Genomic DNA, 24,156 nt, shown 5'->3' on the forward strand with positions numbered 1-24,156 from the left:
ATAACAAACTTGTCCAAGTAAGGGTGGAACACCCTGTTCATGAGATCCATAAAAGCTACCGGTGCGTTAGTTAACCTGAAAAGCATGACCAAGAACTCATAATGACCGTACCGAGTCCTGAACGCTGTCTTGGGTACATCCTGTTCTTTAATCTTCAATTGATGATACCCAGACCTCAGATCAACCTTAAAAAACATTGTAGCTCCCTGTAATTAATCGAAAAGATCATCAATCCTCGGTAACGAATACTTGTTCTTAATGGTCATTCTGTTAAGCTGTCGGTAATCTATACATAACCGAAGTGTACATCTTTCTTTTTCACAAATAAAATCGATGCTCCCCACGGAGATATACTAGGGCGTATAAAACCCTTGTCCACTAACTCTTGCAATTGTGCTTTCAACTCCTTCAACTCTGTCGGAGCCATTCTATATGGAGGAATAGAGATAAGGGCAGTACTCGAAAATAAATCAATGGTGAATTTTAATTCACGATCGGGAGAAAGTCCCGGTAATTCATCAGGAAATACATCGGGGAACTCACTGACTATGGGGACATTCTCTAACTTAGGTTCCTCCCTCGATATATCAATCACGTGAGCCAAGTATGCCGGATATCCCTTTCGTACCAATTTCAAATCTTTGAGGGTCGAGATTACACAATACGGTAATACTCGACGCTCCCCCGTAAATACAACTTCTGCTCCCTCTAAACTCTGGAGAATCATTTCTTTCTTAAAACAATCCACTTTTGCTCAATGAGTGGACAACCAATCCATACCCAAGATCAAATAAAAGTCCCGAATCCCCAAAGGGATTAAATCACCCATAAATTCTTCTTCCCCAACTTTAATACCATAGTCTCTATAATACATATTTCTTACTAATCGCTCGCCTAGAGGAGTATGCACTATAATTTCTTCCTCTAATGGTGACAGGTTCCTATCTGAGAATGATGCAAATGATATGCTCACGTATGATCTATCGGAGCCCGAATCTATCAAAACATGTGCATCTTTATCAAACACAATCATAGTACCTGTCACTTGTTAGGTCGAACTCGGGCTTCATCTTCAGTCACTGCAAAAACCCTGGTCGAAATATGAGGTTGCGGTTTCGAAGATGGCTGCTTTAAGGTATTACTCCCCATGCCTGACCATATCATTAGGCCCTGTCTGGACTGTGATCCTGAAATGTCTCTTCGCGGTATACTAGGACGAGTCGAAGAAATAGAAGTAGCTACTGTACCTCATCTCCACTGAGGATAATCTCTCTTGATATGCCCCTGTTGGCCACATTAAAAACACTTTACAGGCTGTCTACATGACCCAACATGAAATCCTCCGCAATTACGGCATCTATCCAATCCTCCTGAGTCCCCCCTTGTTTACTCATCACTTGCCGATCAAATCTAGAAGATCTCGGCTGTGATTGCTGAGATGGAGGTCTAGTGGATGCCACAGATGCTGAGGTAGTACTTCGTGCAGCAAATGTCGAATCTCTACCTCTCTTTGAAGACTGACCCAGGAACATAGGCGGATTCCTTCTCTTTGCGAACTCAGCTCGGATCTGTCTATTCTCAGTGTCAAGCTTCTCAGCCCGTAATGCCATCTGCACAACTTCCTTATATGACTCATTGCCAGTCACTATCATACGCTCCCGTATCTCATTACGGAGTCCCTCCTCAAAGTAGTTTACCTTATCTTGCTCCAATCTCACCAACTCAGGTACATACAACATCAGCTCGTTAAAACGAGTTTCATACTCCTCAATGGTCATGTTCCCTTGTTTCAAACTCAGAAATTCTCTCTTTTTTTCTTTCTGATTAAAATAGGTGTAGTACTGACCATCAAACTCTCAAAGGAAATCCGTCCAAGTCAACGGTATAGGAGAGCGAGACTTTACTGAATTCCACCAGGTACGGGCTCTCTTCTCAAATAACCGTGTAGCCACCTTCAATTTCATCTCATCATCTAATCCCATATCTGCCAGTGTCTCCGATACTTGAATAACCCAATCCTTAGCTGCGGTCGCATCCAACTCACCAGTAAACGAGACGCAACCTAACTGTCTAGCTTCCTTCAATTTCTTAGAAATGGAGACGTCTGGTGTCTGGGGTGGAATAAGAGGGGGTGGTACTGGGGCTATTACAGGGGAAACAGCTGGTGGAACTGGATCAGCCTGAGCCTGGCTCGCAAGAGCAACTAGAAAAGCCGCTAATGCCTGAGCTGCCTCGGGTGTCATGGCAAGTACGTCAGGAGTAGCAACAGGTGGTGGAAGAGGTACAGAAATGTTCGTAGACTTAGCAGTAGGAACTGCTCTAAAAGAAGACGCAGCCGACTCCTCTTCTATGGAATCCGGCCGACTCTGTCTAAGACGAGCTCTTCCCCTACCAGTAGATCTAGTGATAGGTGGTAGCTCATGTCGAGGAGGCATAATGATCTACAAGAAGATTGGAATTAGTTTAGACTACTTAAGACTCTATATGCAACTACATGCAACTAACTAATCTTAACTGGGCCACACTGACATTGTAAATTATTTTAAAATAATTTTAAATCCAAGAACTTTAAAAATCAAAAACTTTTTTCAAAACCATAAGCTTTTAAACCGAAGGCTCTAATACCAATTGAATTGTCATGACCAGAAACCTCCCTCGGGCACATGACAACGGTCGCGACGTGCCGATTGACACTCATTGCCCAGAATGCCAATCGGAACCCTGCAAGGCTTACATATCAGTTTTTTGCCTTTTCTATGAGCAATTATTTTTAAACAATTACCAGTCGTTTTCGGCTCAAGTAAATCAAAAGACAAAAATATAGCATTTTTATATAAAACAATATTTATAGAAACACGTGTAAGTAAAATAAATTCATACATACAATAATTTACAAAGTTATAATGTACAATGACAAGTGGCCCATGAATACACCAAGTACTGGTGATAGTAACCTACTGTCTGTGAGGTAGAGATGTCAACTAGAATCCTCGACAAAATAGGGTATCTACAAGCTACCACAGACCTGAAATGTTTAGAAAGGAGGTGGGTGAGATTTTGCAATCCCAATGAGTAAACAGACATTATCATAAATATCTAGAGGCGAGTAACATGGAGGCAAGTTTAAACAACAAATTAAAAACCATTTCATAAGGTTTTCAATTTATTCCTTAAACCATAAAGTGTAATTTACCAAAATAGTTGTTAAGGCTTATGACTTTTATTAAAACAAGGCTCAAGCCCAAACTAATCCTCGGGGATACCTTGGCCAAGGCATCTAACCGAGTCTGCCAAGGTAGTTATGATATTTACATATGAAACACATTTTTTTTTTGAAACAAGTCGTTCCTTGGCGTTGGCCGAGTTACACATTCACGTGGGGGTTCGACGTGAAGTGAGCTCTAATACTACCCAAGGAGTTACCCTCCTCGCCTCTACAACTAGAGTAATTATATAACCGAGTTTACCGTGCCCCTCTAATAGGCAGTCCACGGAAACCCATCACTGCAGTGACTAAACCCACCAATTTTAATAAAATTTCGACAGTATAACGTGGCTTTTATTTATTTACCCAACTTGCATAGTAAAAACAGCTTACATAAATTCCCAATGCAATTTATCAAATATAGCCACATATACTCATATTTCATAAGCTATTCATATGAAAATATATATTTCAAAATAATTGGCAGCCTCCAATTACTCAATTTCATAATCAACACAATATATTTTTATTTGTCACATTTATTTCTAAAACATCAAAAATCCCGTTTTAATCTCGTTTTCATTTCATAAAATACATAAAGAGCATTTAAAAATAAACTCTAGATAATTTACAATAATAATAGGTTTACTTACCGTTTGTACAAATTAACTGATTTTTTTTAGGTGCCCCGATCACTGTTCATCGGGTACGACTTCCTTACCTTTACCGGAAGGCTCTCCTCCTAAACACATTGCAAAATTTACCCAATTCACCACATTGATGTTAAATCTCTATATAATTGACTTAAATCCTATACTAATGCATCGTATGAAATGCAATAGCCTAAAACGGCTTAAACGCAGTATTAACCTATTTTTGGCACTTTACCCGTTAAATTGCTAACGCGCTCCATTTTAACTCTAAATTGTCCCATTTTCTCCACAACATTTCTAACCATTAAATATCATCCAATAACCTTCTAAAATCACCAAAATCAGCTCACTTTCCTCCTTGGAAAATTCGGTCAAAAATGGGACATTTACTTGGTTAATTTTCCACTTTGTTTTTCTATCACATTTAACCATTTTTCATCATTTTCTCTTCATTTCTCATAGAATAAAAATCAGTTCATCATCATTGTACATCAATGCATATTCAGCCAAGGGTGGGTATTGTGAAAATTTCATGCTTTCTTGCCCAATTTAATTTCTATACACATTTAACTAACTAAAACTACCAATTTAACTAAAAATCAAAGCCTAAAAACTCCAAAATCTCTCCCCTAGAATTTCGGCTAGCCCTTGGTTTCACTTTTTGATCTCTCTCCTCAAGCATGCTTAATGGAAATAAAGGCAAAGGAAAGGTAGAAATCAAGCTAAAATCGAAAAATCTTACCGTTAGACGTGTAAACGGACGAAAAACGTGATTTTCCCTTTGAATTTTCTAGTTTTCCTTTGTTTTTCTCTTTTCTTCCTTTCCTCTCTATTTTCTCTCTTGTTCATTCCTTATGGCCGGACATCACTTAATATGGGTTTTAAATGGGCTGATTTTCCATTAAAATAATGTTAAATCATTAAAAAAGTGCCATGTGTCACTTTCCCATTGGCCCGTTTTTAAAATTTCATCCATTTGTTTCCAAATTTTACCATACACTTATCCCACATATCCATAGCTTAGATAAAATTCTCAGACTTATCCAAAATCTTGGTGGAGTAATTTTGAAATTTACACTTTTGCCCCCGTAAAAGTGAAAAATTACATTTTTGCCCAAAAAATTGAAAAATTGCCCATAGACATATTTTTCATCCCTTATACTCATACCATTCCTCAATTTGTCAAATTTTATCTAAATTCTCTAAAAATCTCAAAATTTATCCGCGGGTGGTAAAATTACGATTTTGCCCCTGAACATCAAAATTTCCAATTTTACCTCAAATCAACCTTCGAACTTCGAACAATCATTTTTAGTCATTCCTATACTATAAAATATTATATTTCATCCTACGATTCCTATTGGAACTAGTTCGAGGTTAAATCAACTCAAGTGTACCGTTAGGTACAATACCGGGTTTTGTCTATTATTAGGACTTTCCTAGCGTAATAACATGCTACTCAGTGCATGTATGTCATGACATGTGTTTATAGGGTCGGGTTTTACATGTTTGATCAATAAGGTCTTATTTGTATCCAACGAGGGTGCGAGGTATTACAATCCACGCCAGAGTCACTCCGCTGATGTATATGGCTATTTAAATGTAATTCATGAGTTTGGTTGTAAACACCGCATGTTTAGCTTGAATAGTAATATTGCCACAAGTTGGCAAATTGTAATATTATTTTGTGAATGGTATTGGTCAGTTGCCATGATTTATTTTTGAAAGGAAATTATTTCAAAAACAATGAATTAAGAACCTTAGAGGGAAAAGAAGGACAAGTGGTCTAATAAACAAGTTTTCATAGAAAGGCTTGCTTGGGCTCGATGGGTTATGCTTATTGGGTCCATGGGCCAGTCATGGCCCAAGATTGGGCTGTGACAAAGTTGGTATCAGAGCTCTAGGTTTACTTGAGTCTTAGGGATCCTTGTGTCTATCAGCGGAGTTGTGGGAGTCTATGTAGAGTCTCATCCTTGGATTGCGGGTGCGCAACGTAACCTATGGACAAGAGGCTACATAGGCCCCTAATTCATTAGAGACCTACCTATTCTTATCAAATATAAATGGCTAAGTAATTAACATTTGGTTGCGTATAGGTTTGGAGGTGCACCTGTTACATACGCCATGTCTAGAAGAGACGGTAGTTCAAATACCCCTCATAGTACTAGCGAGGGATCGCTAGATTCCACTGCTAAGAGCCAATGGCGCCCTAATCCAGGGAGTTAGGGAAGTGGCCAGTCTTGGATTCCTATTACATGGATTCCATCAAAATTGGAAAAATTGTTTCGCAGTAGGGAAAGAATAGTGAGAGTCTTGAAAGCGAGGATAGCAATGTGATTTAGGAAAGCGCAAAAAAATTTCATGTTGGTAGTGTCTTAGGAAAAGTTTAAGGAGAATGTGAAAGAGGCAATGGCAAAAGGAAGTTATTATCCTAGGAAGGTCTCAGGTGTCTGAAACTTTCCTCCTAGATATGGAAGGGGTGCTACGCCTATGAGTAAAGAGGAATTTGAGAGGCAACTGCAAGCTTGGAAGAATAAGAACCAAGAAGATGAAGAGGACCCGAAGGAGGATCCGTCAATGTGTCCAGATCAAGGCAATGATGATCCTAGTAACACTTAATAGTTTTGTTGGACTTCGTATTACTTTAAGTATGGGTAACTGCGGTGTGAATTAAGTAGTATATGCTATCTATATAAAGGATTTGAGAGTTTGGCTTGTATTTTATGTAGCTCAAACAGATTATGAAGCAGTTATTTAAAGGACTTGGTGTGTGTCAAAATTTTCACGTGTGACAGATGTAGATTAACACTATACTGATTAAGGAAAGATATACACCCTAGTGGCGTGATTGGTCGCCTTAGGCAATTATTGAAGGTTGATGTAGAAAGTCATTAACGATTCAAGCAACTACAAGATCTGACGATAAATATGTTTTCCAGTACAACGAAATGGTTACCAATAAACGGGGATGAACTTTTGAGTGGTAACCCTAGTTTCTAGCAAGGTGCATAATGCCATTTGAATTGATAGTGTTTATTAGATATTATCATTTATCAGGTTATGTGGGTTTTGGCATGATTCCGAATGAAAAAAAAATAATATATAAATAATAAAGTTCTAGTTTATTTTTGAGTACACACATTGAACCAGGGGACTATGTTATAATAAGCAGGTTCAATGTGCCCTAATTGCATAGGATATCGTGAAATGGTGTGGTAAGGTCAACAATCAATCGTGGAAATGTGAAATTGGGAATCTTAATTATAGTTACAATTTGGAAGGATATGGAAGAAATCAATGAGGCTATAGGTGACACTTTGAATGGTTAATGTGATTAAGTCGGGGATTGTAAATTTAAATATGAAAGGAATTACAAAATGATGCCACGACATTATAAGGTAATAATTTGGCACAAATATAGCCCATTTGAGGTAAATTATGGAACTTGGGAAGATGAATTCTTGATTTAATGAAGATTGTGAATGTAGAATGTGGAGAAAGATGAACTATTTTTATGGTCAATTGTACTGAAAGTTGATAACTATTTAAGTTACAAGATAAGAAAGACAATTAATTATGGATGATAAGAATTGTGTGATACCATAAATAGTGAATAATTATGTGTGGTGTCATATATTTTGTGAAGTCATTACACAATATGGAAAAGATGTCCTAAGGTGGGACTTCATGATTGATGATAAGTGTTAAAAGATAATATGAGTTGAAAGTATTGACCTGGCCTAGTCCATATGATAAGTAAAGAGAAGATACACATGCTTATGGGAATTGTGATATATGCCTAGAGGAGGAAATTTCTAGAAGTCACATAGCCGCAACGCTAAGAACATTTCATGGCTAAAAAGCACGAGTGAATTGTAAGTGGTGTGATGATACACTTACAAGCTGAATTATGTTCATTACTCTTGATGTTGAGCGTTGTTATTGGAGTTTTAAGTACATTGGAAGAGTGTTTATATGAGTGAATTGAAAAGTTTCTTTATTGCCTTATATATGGGCACGTAAGTAAAAGAAAAAGAAGTTAAAGAGTTCTCGAGATAGCTACATTGAGATAAACTACCATGTGAAGAATTAAGATGAATAATATGTTGACTAAAGTCAAATCCTAAAAAATAAAGAAGACAAAAGATTAAGCCTTGTTAAAGGCTAAGGAAAAAGTGAGTGAAAGGTTAGATGAATAAATAAGACATTGACAAGGGATGTGAATACAAAGTGATGAAATTATGAATAAAGGATTACAAAGGTAGCATGGCAAATGAGTTAATATAAAGTATTGCTATGAGGATTTACAAATCTTGTCTTGACTTAGTTGAATGAAGAGGGTTAGTAATAACACAAGGCCAATTATGTGGCATGCTAGAAACCCATGAAGATAAATTGAAGTATGAATAGATGAGCATGCATTTAAATATCTTGGTGAATAAGTGCATGCATTTTTGGAATGATATGCTCGGGATGTTAAAGAGCAAATAAGTGACTAAGTGTTTCAGGAATGCATGAACATCCTTGAGAAGGAATTACCCATCATATGAGGCTAGTATAATATGTGTGATTTTGAAACTTGCTAAAAAGCCTAACGGCTAAACCACGGGTTAAATAATTATATGCGATGAGACATACGTTTAAGGTGGGTATCTGCAAGGAAATACTCAAGAGGAATCCTGCTATGAATCTTGTGAAAACAAGCATTAAGTTATGTGGTTACAAAATGGACACTGTAAGCTAAAAGTGATACTCACATTGACATTGAGAGGTACTTGAGGGGAACCTTACTTCAAGTCTTGTAATTTCAAGTACATATTGTCAATTGGCTAAGGGAGAATGATGTTATATTTATGTGAAAGAGTAGTGCAAAAGATGATTGAAGATAGCCTTGATAATGAAGTCAAATAATGAAAACCTCTTAATGTATGATGGGAAAATGAAATTTGAAAATGCATAAGGCATGCATGATTCGAATGAGTCTAAGTCTTAAGTGACTGGTTAATATCAAATTGCAAAAAGGATATAATCTATATGTTAGAGGCATGAAAGATAATTGAGAAATAAGGATGACTTGTAGGGATTGTGGTCTTGCATAAGATGCAATGATCAAGTAAGAAATAAATCTTTGAAGGATCAACGAGATTATATAGCATATACGAATGCCAGATTGCAATTTAATGAAAATGACATTTGGCAAGTGAGAGGTGACTAATGACATTATGATGCAAGGATATATAGTATAATGATACTTAAGCATATAATTGGAAATGATAAGAAAGGAGTATAGGCATGTAAATGATGTGAAGTTATGCATAGGCATAATGAGAATTCGCATGGATTACGTAAGATATAACTTGTGGTAGACGCAAGTTAAATGGCGACTTAAACATATAAAAAGGGTAATCTGAAATTGATTATACTAGTGATCACAAATTAAGCATGAGAATGTTGACATCTAAATGTGCATGTATATACAAATGTGTGGGGCTGATGATGTCACCAACTAAAAAATGAAGAAATGTTCTCAGAGATTCAAGATTTGAACTTGATATATTTGATGAGTTGTATGGATAACACAATGATAAGAAATTTTGTCAGAAGTGGAGCTATGTTGATATTAGGAATTTTGGAGAAACAGTTAAAGAAATGATGTCAAGGAAGCATCATTTATAGCGTGGTTAAGCCATACAAGATGGACTAATATGATTAAGAAGATTTAAGTTGTGTAAATGCAAGATAAATATAAAGTATGAGGGAATGGTTGAAAGATTCAACTCCCCATAATGTTGGAAAAATGTACAAGAATGAATAAGGTGTGTTTATGATGCCATAAGTTATGTAATAGTGTAGGGGGATAAGGTGAATAAATGACAAGAGGTTTAATAAGAATTGAAATAAAGATATGTTTAAGGTTAGCAATAGAATTAAAGGCATACTTAGGAACCTAATGATAAGAGAAAGAACAATAATGAAGGGTACCGAGTTTCTGACGCAAAGACGACAATAGAGATAAGTTACGTACCCTGACCTTGTAAAGTGTTTTAGTCGAACAAAAGGTAACAAATTACATAAATCAAAAGTCTCTATGAAGAAGGAAATGAAATAAGATGATCGAGGGAGATTAACAACCCGACGTTGAGGAGAATTCGAGGACGAATTCTTTTAAGTGGGGGAGACTGTGACACCCAGTACCCTCGTATAGAAGTCAATATGACCTTATCAACTAGACAAAGGGTCAATGGATGCTAATTTAAGTGCCAAAGGATAGAGACAGGTGAAAAGAGTAATTTAAGATAAAATATTCTACATGCAAAGAAATAATGATAAAATAATAATATTCTTATCGACGAAAAATTTATGAGATAAAAGGTGATTTGGATGTGAATCAAGGCAAAGTAAGATGTTTTGGAGCTCCAGAAGGCTTGTGAAAAATTTTGGAATAAAATAATATTTTATTAATCAAATAATATTAAAATATTAATATTTTATTCAGTGTCAAAATTTTTCATGAAGGAGAAATACATGGTCAATCTAAGTGGGAGAGAAGAAGGATAAGGAAACTGTAGAAAAAAAATGACATTAATGGGGCCCGTGTGTCTTTAATAAATAAAGCTAGCGCAGGTAAGTAAATATTTAAATATTACAGTGTTACTGCGTTGAATCATAAATTTGATATTTTATTGGTATAAGTGTTAAGGAAGAAAAATGGAAAGAAATTGGAATTAAAAGATTGTGGGAGGATACAATTAAAAAGGGTCAAAACCTTATAGGGCAAAACGATAATTTTCCATAAAGCTTGGTTAAAGCTTCCAAAGTAAGCTTTGACTCTCCATCCTTATCCCATGGCCGGCCATTGTGTTCAAGGATCATCTTCCTCCTTCATCTTTTCCCAACGCCATTGTTGTTCCTCCACCATAAAAATCAATATTTTCATTTTCTTTTCCCTGTTTTCTTTTCTTTCCTTTTCTTTTCTTACTCATTCCTTCTCCTAACTTCTTAGGCATCAAACCTACAGCTTCTAACCCCAATTTCCAGCACATCTAAACCCTAAGAGAGAGAAAGAAAAATCTCCCTTCCTTTCCTTTATTTTCTATTTCTACTCCACTTTCAACAACACTTGGATTTTTGGCTTCAAATCTTCATTTTTAAGGCTAAAAGGTATATATATTCAATCCTTGAATTTTTGAATTTATGGGTTTGTAATTTTTAGACTTTATTTTCTAAGTTTCTTTAAATTTTCTTTCCTTGAAATTGCTAGGTTTAGTTGATCTTTACACCTTCAAGCACCAAGGTAAAGAAACTTCAAACTTGAACAATTAGTTTAATGGGTTTATGAATTAGACTAGAATTCTAGGTTAAAAGTTGGGTTAGAGTGTAGATTGTATAGTGTATATTTATTAGAATTATTAAATTCAAATTATGACTTGATGGAGGTTGTTATGGCTTATTGGTAAATATAGGTTTTAACAGTATTTTGGGACTACCTGGATTAAGACATTGTGGCAACTATTTTTATAAGGTGGCATTAAGGTGAGTGAACTTGCATTAAAATGTTTTGGAATAAATGATTATATGCTTGATTGAACCACTTGACATATTTTATTGGTTTTTCTTTAAAATTTACATGGGAACAAGCCCTTGATGAAACGTTGTATGTTGTGAATGTGTAATATGATGAATCCTTGTACTCCTATATTATGTTGATATATATATGTTGTGTATTGATAGTTAATATTGTGTGATAATTATAACTACACATGTGCAGTGTGGGAGTGCACATGCCGGTGATAACGGGGTGCGAGTGTGTGAATGATGATATTACCTGTGCACGATGTAGGGGTGCACACGATGGCATTAGCTGTGCGCGATATGGGGGTGCACACAATGGCATTAGCTGTGTGCAATATGGGGGTGCACAGATGACTCCGGCTATGTGCGGTGTGGCAGTGCACATGAGCTGGGTGAGGCGGTGGTGGTATACGTGTTTATATATATATATTTACTATATAGAGAGAGATTTGGAATTAAAATGTGATTACATTGACTGTTGAAACTTGATTATTGTCAAATGTGTTTAATCTGATTTTCGTTGCAGTAGGATTGGATTTTTATAGCAATGAAAATTCCCCAAATTTCATCTTCCCAAAAATTTTGCTGCAGTGAAAATGCCTTTTCACTGCAGCAAAAAACTCTCGAGTAGATGGCCTTAACCCTTGCTCTGGATTTTCGCTGCAGCGAAAATGCATTCTTGCCGCAGTGAGAAACTCTCGCTCTACTATGCTTGCCTTGCTTGAACTTCCTAAATGTCTTGAAATGAGTTGAAAAACAGCACGGCATCGAGTTTTGTTCATAATATACAAAATTGCATTGTTTTTAAACAAGTGCATCATGTTTTCAAAAAGCTCTCCGTATAGTTTACTTGTTCCTTTCCTGTGTTCACTCACTGGGGTTATACTCATCCTTTTCAACTTCATGTTTTAGTTTTCAGGTTTGAAGATAGTTGGATCTTAGGTAGAGGCGTTTCCTCCTATTCATCTTATGGTAGGTTACCATAACACTCCATGATAGTATTCACGCCAGAGTCACTCTGCTGATAGTCAAGGTCTATTGTATGTGTACATGGCTATTTAAATATAATTCATGAGTTTGGTTGTAAACACAGCATTTTTGGCTTGAATAGTAATACTACCACAGGTTGGCACATGGTAATATTATTTTGTGAATGGTATTGGTCAGTTGCTATGATTTGTTTTTGAAAGGAAATTATTTCGAAAACAATGAATGAAGAACCTTAGAGGGAAAAGAGGGACAAGTGGTCTAATAAATAAGTTTTCATAATAAAGCTTGCTTAGGCCCGATGGGCTATGCCTATTAGGTCCATGCATCGGTCATGGCCCGGGATTGGGCTGTGACAAGGACGTTTCCCTTTTTTCTTTTCTCAAGCATCGCTTAGCAAGGAAGATTTGGCCATTGCTCTTGGTGGTTTTTGACTTAGGGTTTGAAGAGTTTGAAAGGAGGAGGAGTTCTAATTTTGAAGGGGCGATTGAAGAAAAGAGAATGTGAAAGGGAGATGAGAAGTTAAGAGAAGTTATTAATTTCTCTCTTTACATAAGGTTTGATATCTCCTTTTAAAAATTCAAAATTTCAGCCTCTATTTTACTTTTTCAATTTTCAATAGTTAGACAATTTTCCTTTCCTCCGTTCTCCCTTTATTTTTAATATTTTAGCTTTTTAATTGATTAAATCTTACATTTAACCAATTAAGTCAAGCACTTTGAATACATTAATCAACACAGAATGTTTTTAATCTGTTAAATGATTTTCTTAACCGACTAAGTCTCCACTGACTTGTTTAATTTGTTTAATTATGCAAATGGTAACTTAATCTGTATATGCCTTTAGTTTAAGAAATATTTCTAACAGATTACTTAAGTTGTGTAAGGTGAACTTAAAAGATTTACCTAAAACTTATTTACATTAAGCATCCCTAAATCTCTTCTAATTTCGCAAAATCGTTCTTCACTTAAGGGTTTTGTGAGGATATCAGACAATTAATGCACAGTATCAACAAATTCAATCTTAATATCTCCTTTAAGAACATGGTCTCTAATAAAATGATATTGAATTTTTATGTGTTTGGTTCTAAAGTGTTGAACTAAATTCTTTGAGATGTTTAGATCACTTGTGTTATCACAAAATATGGGTATATTATGCATGGTTATTCCAAAATCCTTTAACTATTATCTAATCCATATAATTTGTGCACAACAACTTCCTAAGGATATGTATTCTACTTCAACTATAGATAATGCAATAGAGTTTTGCTTTTTACATGACCAAGATACAAGCATATTTCCAAGAAATTGACAAGTGCCATTAGTGTTTTTCCCATCTGTTTTACTTCCAGCAAAATCAGCATCAGAATATTCAACAAAATTAAAAGATGATCCTTTTGGATACCATAATCCTAAACTTTGTGTATCCAAAAGGTAGCTAAAGATTCTTTTCACAACAATCAAATGTGATTCTTTGGGCTGTGATTCGAATCGTGCACACAAGCATACACTAAACTGTATGTCAAGTCTGTTGGCAGTTAAGTAGAGTAAAGAGTTGATCATACCTCTATAGAGCTTTTGATCAACACTTTTTCCCTTTTCATCTTTATCAAGCTTGATAAAGGGACTTCTTGGGGTGCCAATGACTTTAGCTTCATCACATCAAACTTTTTCAACATTTCTTTTGTGTACCTTTCTTGATTAATAAAGATACCATCCTTATATTGTTTAATTTGAAGACCAAAAAAGAATTCAGTTCACCCATCATGCTCATTTCAAACTTACCCTGCATTTATTCAGCAAAGTTCTTATACAAACTTCATCAATAGCACTAAATACAATATCATTCACATAAATTTGAACTATAATTAAATCATTCAAGCATTTCTTAATAAATAAGGTTGTATCAACACTTCTTTTAACGTAACTTTTTTGAACCAGAAATTTTGAAAGTCTTTCATACCAAGCTCTTGGAGCTTGTTTTAGTCCATATAAGTCCTTATGCAATTTATAAACATAGTTAGGTTTTTCAAAATCTTCCAAACCAAGAGGTTGTTTGACATAAACTTCTTTTTGAATATGGCCATATAACAATGCACTTTTCACATCCATTTGAAATAGATTGAAATTCATGAAACATGCAAATGCAAGTAATAATTTTATGGCTTCTAACCTGGCAACAAGAGCAAAGGTTTCATCATAGTCAATACCTTCTTCTTGATTATATCCTTGAGCAACTAGCCTAGCTTTGTTTCTTGTTACATTACCTTGTTCGTCCACCTTGTTTTTAAACACCCACTTTGTACCAACAATTGGGTGATTGAATGGCCTTGGAACTAATGTCCAGACTCTGTTTCTTTCAAATTGTTCAAGCTCTTCTTGCATGGACAACATCCAGCTTTCTTCCTTTTCTGCTTCTTTGAAGTTTTTAGGCTCAACTTGTGAAATGAAGGCTACGTATTCACATGTTTCTTTAACTTCTCTTCTTGTTTTAACTCTTTCTAAAAGATCACCAATAATCTGCTCTTGTGGGTGGTCTTTAACATATTTCTAGCTCTTTGAAATATCATTGTGTTGGTTTTCAACTCTTTGTAAATCTTCTAAAGATGAAACTTCTGCTTCTCTTTCATGGGAGTTTTCTTTACTATTTTTATTGTTCTCCAGACTCATTTATTCCATTTGTTTCTCAAGATCCTCTGCATCATCATCATCAACAAAAGCTTTCTTTTGCACAGCATTAGTTTCATCAAAAACTACATGAATAGACACTTCAATCATTAAAGTTCTTTTGTTAAAGACTCTATATGTCTTTGAATTTAGTGCATATCCTAGAAAAATTACCTCATCACTCTTAACATCAAAATTTTCAAGAGTGTGTCTTCCATTATTTAAAACAAAACATTTACTATTGAAACTTCTAAAATGAGAAATATTTGGTTTTCTGCATTTGTATAATTCATAAGGAGTTTTAGATATCATGGACCTTATTGCAACTCTATTTAAAATGTAGGCTGCTGTATTAATAGCTTCTGCCTAAAAATGCTTTGGTAAATTGTTCTCATAAAGCATGGTTCCAGCCATTTCCTTTAAGGTTCGATTTTTTTTCTCAACAACTCCATTTTGTTGAGGTGTTCTAGGTACGAAAAAGATGTGATCAAACCCTTTTTTATTACAAAAATTTTCATATTTATCTCCTTTAAACTCACCACCATGATCACTTCTAATGCAGATAATAAGGAGTCCTTTTTCATTTTGAACTTTCTTACAGTGAGTTGCAAATGTAGGTAATGCATCATTTTTGTAAGCAAGGAAGTAGACCCAAGTATATCTGGAATAGTCATCAACTATCACAAAACTATATGATTTACCTCCTAAGCTATTTATGTTAATTGAACCAAATAGATCTATATGCAACAGTTCATGAGGTCTAGAGGTTGAAATGATCTTTTTGGCTTTGAATGATGTTTTAACTTGTTTCCCTAATTAACAAGCATCACAAATCTGATCATTTACGAATTTAATTTTAGGCAATCTAATAACCAAATTTTTTCTCACTAGTTTTGAAATGGTATACATGCTTGCATGTCCAAGTCTTTGATGCCATAACTAGCTATAATTTTCATCATTTGTCATAAGACATGTCTCACAATCTAGCTCAAGACCTTCAAGAAATATAACATACATGTCTTTGATTCTTTTTCCTATAAATGCAATTTTGTTGGTGCTAATATCTAAAACTTCATATTTATGTGAATCAAAACATACTTTAAAGCCTTTGTCACACAATTGACTAATACTTAATATATTATGCTTTAAGCCTTTAACAAACAAAACATGATTAATTTGAGCATGAGAATTTTTACCAATAGTTCCTATACCATGAATTTTGCATTTTGAATCATCTCCAAGTGATACTATACCACCTTTTTTTTTATCTAGTTGAGCAAACAGCATTTCATTTCCTATCATATGCCTTGAGCAGCCACTATCCATGTACCATGGTTGCTTCTGCTTCATTTAAGCTTTTAAACATTTATCCTCTCAGTTTAGCTCAACCTGCAAAACAAATTTTCAGTCTTTCCTAATAGGTACCCATACCTTGACGGGTCCTTGAAGGTTAATTGATACATGAAAGCCTTTTGGTACACAAATCATTTTTGTTCTTTATTTGTTTTTTCTTCTATGACATTCATAGGAAAGATGACCTATTTTGCCACATACATAACACTTAGATGAGAAAACATGAGAATTTCTCTTAAAGGTTGTATTTATTCTTGATGTTTCTTTTGTTAAGTCCTTAAAAGCAATGTTTTCATCAATTGCCTTTTGCAATGCCTCATTTTTGTTATTAAGGTCCAATTTCAAAAGTTCAAAATCTGTTTTAGAATGTTCTAGGTTAGTTTGAAGAAAATTTCTCAGTTCAAAAAAGAAAGTTGAATTCATATCTTAACTTTTTTAATTCATTCTCAAGAGATGTAGTCTTTCTTTTTAGGACTTTATATTTTAGTGCAAGTTTTTCAAACTCATCATATAGGCATTCATATTCTTCTTGAAACTCATCAATTGAAATATCACAAAGGGTAAAGGATACCTTGAATTCATCATCTTTGGCCATCAAGCATAGGTTTGCTCTTTCTTCCACTTTCTCTTCATCAACTTCTAAACTTGATGTATCACTGTCAAACCAAGTTGCAACCATCATAGCTTTCTTTGATTTTTTATTTTTCTTGGGAGTTTCCTCCTTCAGTAATGAGCATTCTGATTTGAAGTGTCCAAGTTTCTTACACTCAAAACGTATAATTTTTTTTCTTATTAAATTCATTTTTGTTTTTGACCTTCCATGAGGAACCTTAATCTTTTTTGTAGCTTTTCTTAGCAAGTATTTTATCACTTTATCCCATAAGTTTTATAAATCTTCTAGCTAACATGGCCAACTCTTCATCATCATCACATGATAGATTCTCTAACTTTTCTTCAAGAGTGCTTGCTTTCAAAGCAATACTTTTCTTCATTTATATGGCTTCTCTCTTGTCTTTTTGTTCTTCTTCTTCTTCTTTATGCTCCAGCTCATGAGTGAGAAGAAAGTCACAGATTTCATCAAGAGTGATGACATTCAAATCTTTAACCTCTCGAATAACAGTCACTTTTGGCTTTCAATTCTTAAGTAGGCTTCTAAGAAGTCTTTTGACAAGTTTATGTTCAAGAATTGGCTTACCTAATGACTAAGTTTGTTGGTGATGTTAGTAAACCTATCAAACATGCTGGTGATATCTTCACTAGGTTCCATCTTGAACATTTCATAGTTGTGGGTTAAGAGAGTAATTTTGGACTCCTTAACTTGTGAAGTCCCTTCATGAATGATTCTAAGTTTGTCCCAAACTTGTTTAGCAGTGATGCAACTTGACATTTTGTTAAATTCTGTGGTAGTCAAGGCACAATGTAAAGTATTAATTGCCTTAAAATTTGTTTGAACTTTTTTTGTTTCAGCTTCATTCCATTCAACTCTCAACTTAGGAATCCTTTCACTGGTCATAACATTTGTGGTCGAAGGGATACAAGGTCCATCAATGATAACATCTCACATTTCATAATCTATTGCTTTTATGTAAATAGACATTTCAGTGCTCCAATAAGAGTAGTTCGATCCATCAAACAGAAGTGGTTTATTTGTGGACTCTCCCTCAGCAAAAATAGATTTTTGAAGAACCATTTGGATCTTCCTTAATGATGTTAAGCCTTAAGAATCAGGGTTAGATTCTAATACCACTTGTTGGTCCCTAAGTGTGTGCTAGAAAAGGGTGAATTGCACTTTTTAAATGTCACTAAAGTTAACTTCAAATTTTGAGCTTATTAAAATTAAATGATGAAAAGTTGAGATGTAGATGGAAGAATGATTTAAAGGAGAATGAAATGAAGAAATAAAAGAGGGTAGAAAATGCATAAAGATTTATAGTGGTTCAGTCTCTTTGACCTACATCTACTACCTCGATCTTCTAATCAAAGATTTTTAAATCAATTCACTAGAATCAGTGGATTTCCCAAGCATCCACCAAGTTTTTACAATGGTTTTTCACTGGCTCAACCACAACCTTTCAAAAATGGTTTTTCACGGGATCAACCAAAACCCAAAATCTAACTTTTCTAAGGTTGAGTTAGAACCTACAACAACAACCAAGCTAACATAAGCTTGACTAATCCCCTTAAAGTGCTTCGCACACTCTAAGTAATCAAGGAATACAGATATGAAGATGTACCTATGATCACTAACCTGATCTAAATGGTACAAAATGAGGTGCTAAACTCTATTACAAAGATTGGAGTGAAACATAAGAAGAATTGAGAGGATTTTTGCTAATTTTGGTCTCTTTTTGTTCTTGGAAGCATCTCATAATTTTCTTAGCCTTTAGAGATGTCTTTTATTGTAAAACCCGACCCTATAAACACATGTCATGACATACATGCACTGAGTAGCATGTTATTACACTAGCAAAGTTCCTAAGAATAGACGAAACCCGGTATTGTACCTAGCGGTACACTTGAATTGATTTAACCTCGAACTAGTTCAAATAGGAATCGTATGATGAAATTTAATATTTTACAGTCCAGGAATGACTAAAAATGATTGTTCGGAGTTCGAGGGTTCATTTGGGGAAAAAATTGAAAATTTTGATCTTCAAGGGTAAAATCGTCATTTTGCCACCTAAGATAATAATTTCATCATGGAGTGAAATTTTTGACCAAGATTAACTATTTGGAGTATAATTTAATGATAGGAAGTGAAAATTTTCAATTCCGGTAATTTTTGAAACATAGGGCAAAACAATAATTTTATCGCCTAGGGGTAAAAATCGTAATTTTCCCCACCCAAAACTTGTCAAAATCATAGGATTTACTTATTTTTGGTATGAATAACTATGGTATGTTAAGTGGTGAAAAATTGAAGTTTAAAGGATAAAATTTTAGAAACGGGCCAATGAAAAAGTGACACATGGCACTTTTTAATTGTTTAATATTATTTTAAAGGAAAATCAGCCCATTTAAACCCCACATCAGGTGATGGCCGGCCATAAGGAGAAAAGAAGAGAGAAAATAAAGAGGAAAGGAAGAAAAGAGAAAAACCAAAGGAAAACTAGAAAATTCAAAGGGAAATTCGCGTTTTTTGTCCGTTTACATATCTAACGGTAAGATTTTTCAACTTTAGCTTGATTTCTACCTTTCCTATGCCTTTGTTTTCATTTAGCATGCTTGAGGAGAGAGATCAAAAAGTGATACCAAGAGCTAGCCGAATTTCAAGGGGGAGGATTTTGAATTTTTTAGGTTTTGATTCTTAGTTAAATTGGTAGTTTTAGTTAGTTAAATGTGTATAGAAATCAAATTGGGCAAGAAAGCATGAAATTCTCACAATACCCACCCTTGGCCGAATATTCAATGATATACAATGATGATGAACTGATTTTTATTCTAAGTGAAATGAAGAGAAAATGATGAAAAATGGTTAAATGTGATAGAAAAACAAAGTGAAAAATTTACCGAGTTAATGTCCCATTTTTGATCGAATTTTCCAAGGAGGAAAGTGAGCTGATTTTGGTGATTTTAAAGGGTTATTGGCTGATATTTAATGGTTAGAAATGTTGGAGAGAAAATGGGATAATTTAGAGCTAAAATGGAGCTCGTTAACAATTTATCGGGTAAAGTGCCAAAAATAGGTTAATACCGCATTTAAGCCGTTTTAGGCTATTGCATTTCATACCATGCATTAGTATAGGATTTAAGTCAATTATATAGTGATTTAGCATCAATGTGGTGAATTGTGTAATTTTTGCAATGTGTCTAGGAGGAGAGCCTTCCGGTAAAGGCAAGAAAGTCGTACCCGATGAACAGTGATAGGGGCACCTAGAAAGCATTTAATTTGTACAAATAGTGAGTAAACCTATTATTATTGTAAATTATCTAGAGATTATTTTTAAATGCTCTTTATGTATTTTATGAAACGAAAATGAAATTAAAATGGGACTTTTGATGTTTTAGAAATAAATGTGACAAATAAATATATTGTGTTGATTATCTGAAATAAGAAACTTTTGATTATGAAATTGAGTAAATGGGAGGCTGCCAATTGTCTTGAAAAATATCTTTTCCTATGAATGGCTTATGATATATAAGTATATGTGGCTATATTTTATAATTGCATTGGAAATTTATGTAAGCTGTCTTTTACTATGCAGGCTGGGTAAATAAATAAAGTCACGTTATACTGTCAAAAGTTTATTAAAGTTGGTGGGTTTAGTCACTGCAGTGATGGGTTTCCATGGACTGCCTATTAAAAAGACACGATAAACCCCGTTATATAGTTGCTCCAGTTGTAGAGGCAAGGAGGGTAACTCCCGAGTAATGTTAGAGCTCACTTCATGTCGAACCCCCACGTGAATGTATAACTCAGCCAACGCCAAGGAACGGTTTGTTTTCAAAACTAACATGTGTTTAACATGTAAATATCTTAACAACCTTGGCGGACTCGGTTAGATACCTCGGCCAAGGTATCCCCGAGGACTAGTTTTTGGCTTGAGCCTTGTTTCTAATAAAAGTCATAGGCCTTAACAACTGTTTTGGTAAATTACAAATATTTTATGGTTTAAGAATTAAATTGAAAACCTTATGAAATGGTTTGTGATTTGTTGTTTAAACTTGCCTCCATTTTACTCGCCTTTAGATATTTATGATAATGTCTGTTTACTCATTGGGATTGCAAAATCTCACCCACCTCCTTTCCAAATATTATAGGCCTGTGGTAGCTTGTAGATACCCGATTTTGTCAAGGATTCCAGTTGACCCCTCTATCTCACAAACAGTAGGCTACTATCACCAACACTTGGTGTATTTACGGGCCACTTGTCATTGTAATTATTATTGTACATTATAAGTTTGTAAATTATTGTATGTATGAATTTATTTTACTTCTACGTTACAAAAGATTTTTACACGTGTTTCTATAAATATGTTTTATATAAAAATTTTATATTTTAATCAATATTTTGAATAGTAATATTTGTCTATAAATCCTTTTAAAATAATTTTATCTTTTAATTTACTTGAGCCGGAAATGACTGGTAATTGTTTAAAACGGAATGTTTAACAACTATTGCTCACCGAAAAGGCAAGAAACTGATACGTAAGCCTTGCGAGGTTCCGATTGGCATTTCGGGTAATGAGTGTAAATTAGGATGTCACAGCTGTTGTCATGGGCCCGAGGGAGGTTCCAGGTCGTGACAATTCGGTTGGTATCAGAGCTTTCGGTTTAAAAGCTTATGGTTTTTTAAGAAGTTTTTTATTTTTAAAGTTCTTAGATTTAAAGTTATTTTAAAATAATCTACAATGTCAGTGTGGCCCAGTTAAGATTAGTAAGTTGCATGTAGTTGCATATAGAGTCTTAAGTCGTCTTAACCAATTCTGTTCTTTTGTAGATCATTATGCCTCCTCGACGTGAGCTACCACTTATCACTAGATCTACCGGTAAGGGAAGAGGTCGCATCAGACAGAGTCAGTCGGATTTCATAGAAGAGGAGTTGGCTGGGTCTTCTTTTAGAGCAGTTCCTACTACTGAGTCTATTGACATTCTTATACCTCCTCCACCACCTGTTGCTACTCCTGACGTACTTGCCATGTCACCCGAGGCAGCTCAGGCATTAGTGGCTTTTCTCGCTACTCTTACAGGCCAAGCTCAGGCTGGTCCAGTTCCACCCACTATTTCCCCTATAACAGCCCCAGTACCACCACTTCCTATTCCACCCCAAACACCGAACATCTCCATTTCTAAGAAATTGAAGGAAGCTAGACAGTTAGGTTGCGTCTCGTTTACTGGTGAGTTAGATGCGATCGTAGTTAGGGATTGGGTTATTTAGGTATAGGAGACACTAGCATATATGGAATTAGATGATGAGATGAAATTGAAGGTGGCTACACGATTATTTGAGAAGAGAGCCTGTACCTGGTGAAGTTCAGTAAAGTCTAGCTCTCCTATACCGCTGACTTGGACAGATTTCCTCCGAGAGTTCGATGGTCAGTACTACACCTATTTCCATCAGAAAGAGAAAAAGAGAGAATTTCTGAGCTTGAAACAAGGAAACATGACCATTGAGGAGTATGAAACTTGTTTTAACGAGTTGATGTCTTATGTACTTAAGTTGGTGAAACTGGAGCAAGACTAAGTAAACTACTTTGAGGAGGGACTTCGTAATAAGATACGGGAGTGTATGATAGTGACTGGCAAGGAGTCGTATAAGGAAGTTGTGCAGATGGCCTTACGGACTGAGAAGCTCGCCACTGAGAATAGACGGATCCAAGCTGAGTTTACAAAGAGAAGAAATCCGCCTACGTTCCCGGGTCAGTCTTCAAAGAGAGGCAGAGATTCGACATCTACTGCAGGAAGTACTACCTCAGCGTTAATGGCATCCACTAGACCTCCATCTCAGCAGAGATCTTCTAGATTTGATCGGCCAGTGATGAGTAATCAGAGGGGGACTTCAGGAGGATTGGACAGATGTCGTAATTGCTGAGGAATTCATGTTGGGTCATGTAGAAAGCCTATAAGATATTTTCAATGCGGCCAACAGGGGCATATCTAGAGAGATTGTCCTCAGTTGAGACGGGGTACAATAGCTACTTCTACTCCTCTGACTCGTCCTAGTATACCGCGGAGAGACACTTCGGGATCATAGTCTAGACAGGGCTCAGTGATACGGTCAAGCATGGGGAGTAATACCCCAAAGTGGCTATCTTTCAGACCGCAGCCCCAGATTTCGATCAGGGTTTTTGCAGTGACTAAGGATGAAGCCCGAGTTTGACCTAGCACAGTGATAGGTACTATGATTGTGTTTGATAGAGATGCACATGTTTTGATAGATTCGGGCTCCGATAGATCATACGTGAGCATATCATTTGCATCATTCTCAGATAGGAACCTGTCACCATTAGAGGAGGAGATTATAGAGCATACTCCTCTAGGTGAGTGGTTAGTAAGAAATACGTATTCTAGAGACTGTGGTATTAAAGTTGGGAAAGAAGAATTTATGGGTGATTTAATCCCTTTGGAGATTCGGGACTTCGATTTGATCTTGGTATGGATTGGTTGTCCACTCATCGAGTAAAGGTGGATTGTTTTAAGAAGGAAGTGACTCTCCAGAGTTCAGAGGGAGTAGAAGTTGTATTTACGGGGGAGCGTCGAGTATTACCATTTTGTGTAATCTCAGCCCTCAAAGCTTTGAAATTGGTGCAAAAGAGATATCTGGCATACTTGGCTCACGTGATTGATATATCAAGGGAGGAACCTAAGTTAGAGAATGTCCCCATAGTTAGTGAGCTCCCTGATGTATTTCCTGATGGATTATCGGGACTTCCTCCCAATCATGAGATCGAATTCACCATTGACTTACTTTCGGGTACTACCCCTATCTCTATTCCTCCATATAGAATGGCTCCGGCAGAGTTGAAGGAGTTGAAAGTACAGTTGAAAAAGTTAGTGGATAAGGGTTTTATACGCCCTAGTACATCTCCGTGGGGTGCACCGGTTTTATTTATGAAAAAAAAGATGGTACCCTTCGGTTATGTATAGATTACCGATAGCTTAACAAAATGACCATGAAGAACAAGTATCCGTTGCCGAGGATTGATGATCTTTTCGATCAATTACAGGGAGCTACAGTGTTTTTTAAGGTTGATTTGAGGTCTGGGTATCATCAGTTGA

This window comes from Theobroma cacao, chromosome 5, assembly GCF_053813885.1.
Source record: "Theobroma cacao isolate CCN51 chromosome 5, ASM5381388v1, whole genome shotgun sequence".
NCBI classification, from domain to species: domain Eukaryota; kingdom Viridiplantae; phylum Streptophyta; class Magnoliopsida; order Malvales; family Malvaceae; genus Theobroma; species Theobroma cacao.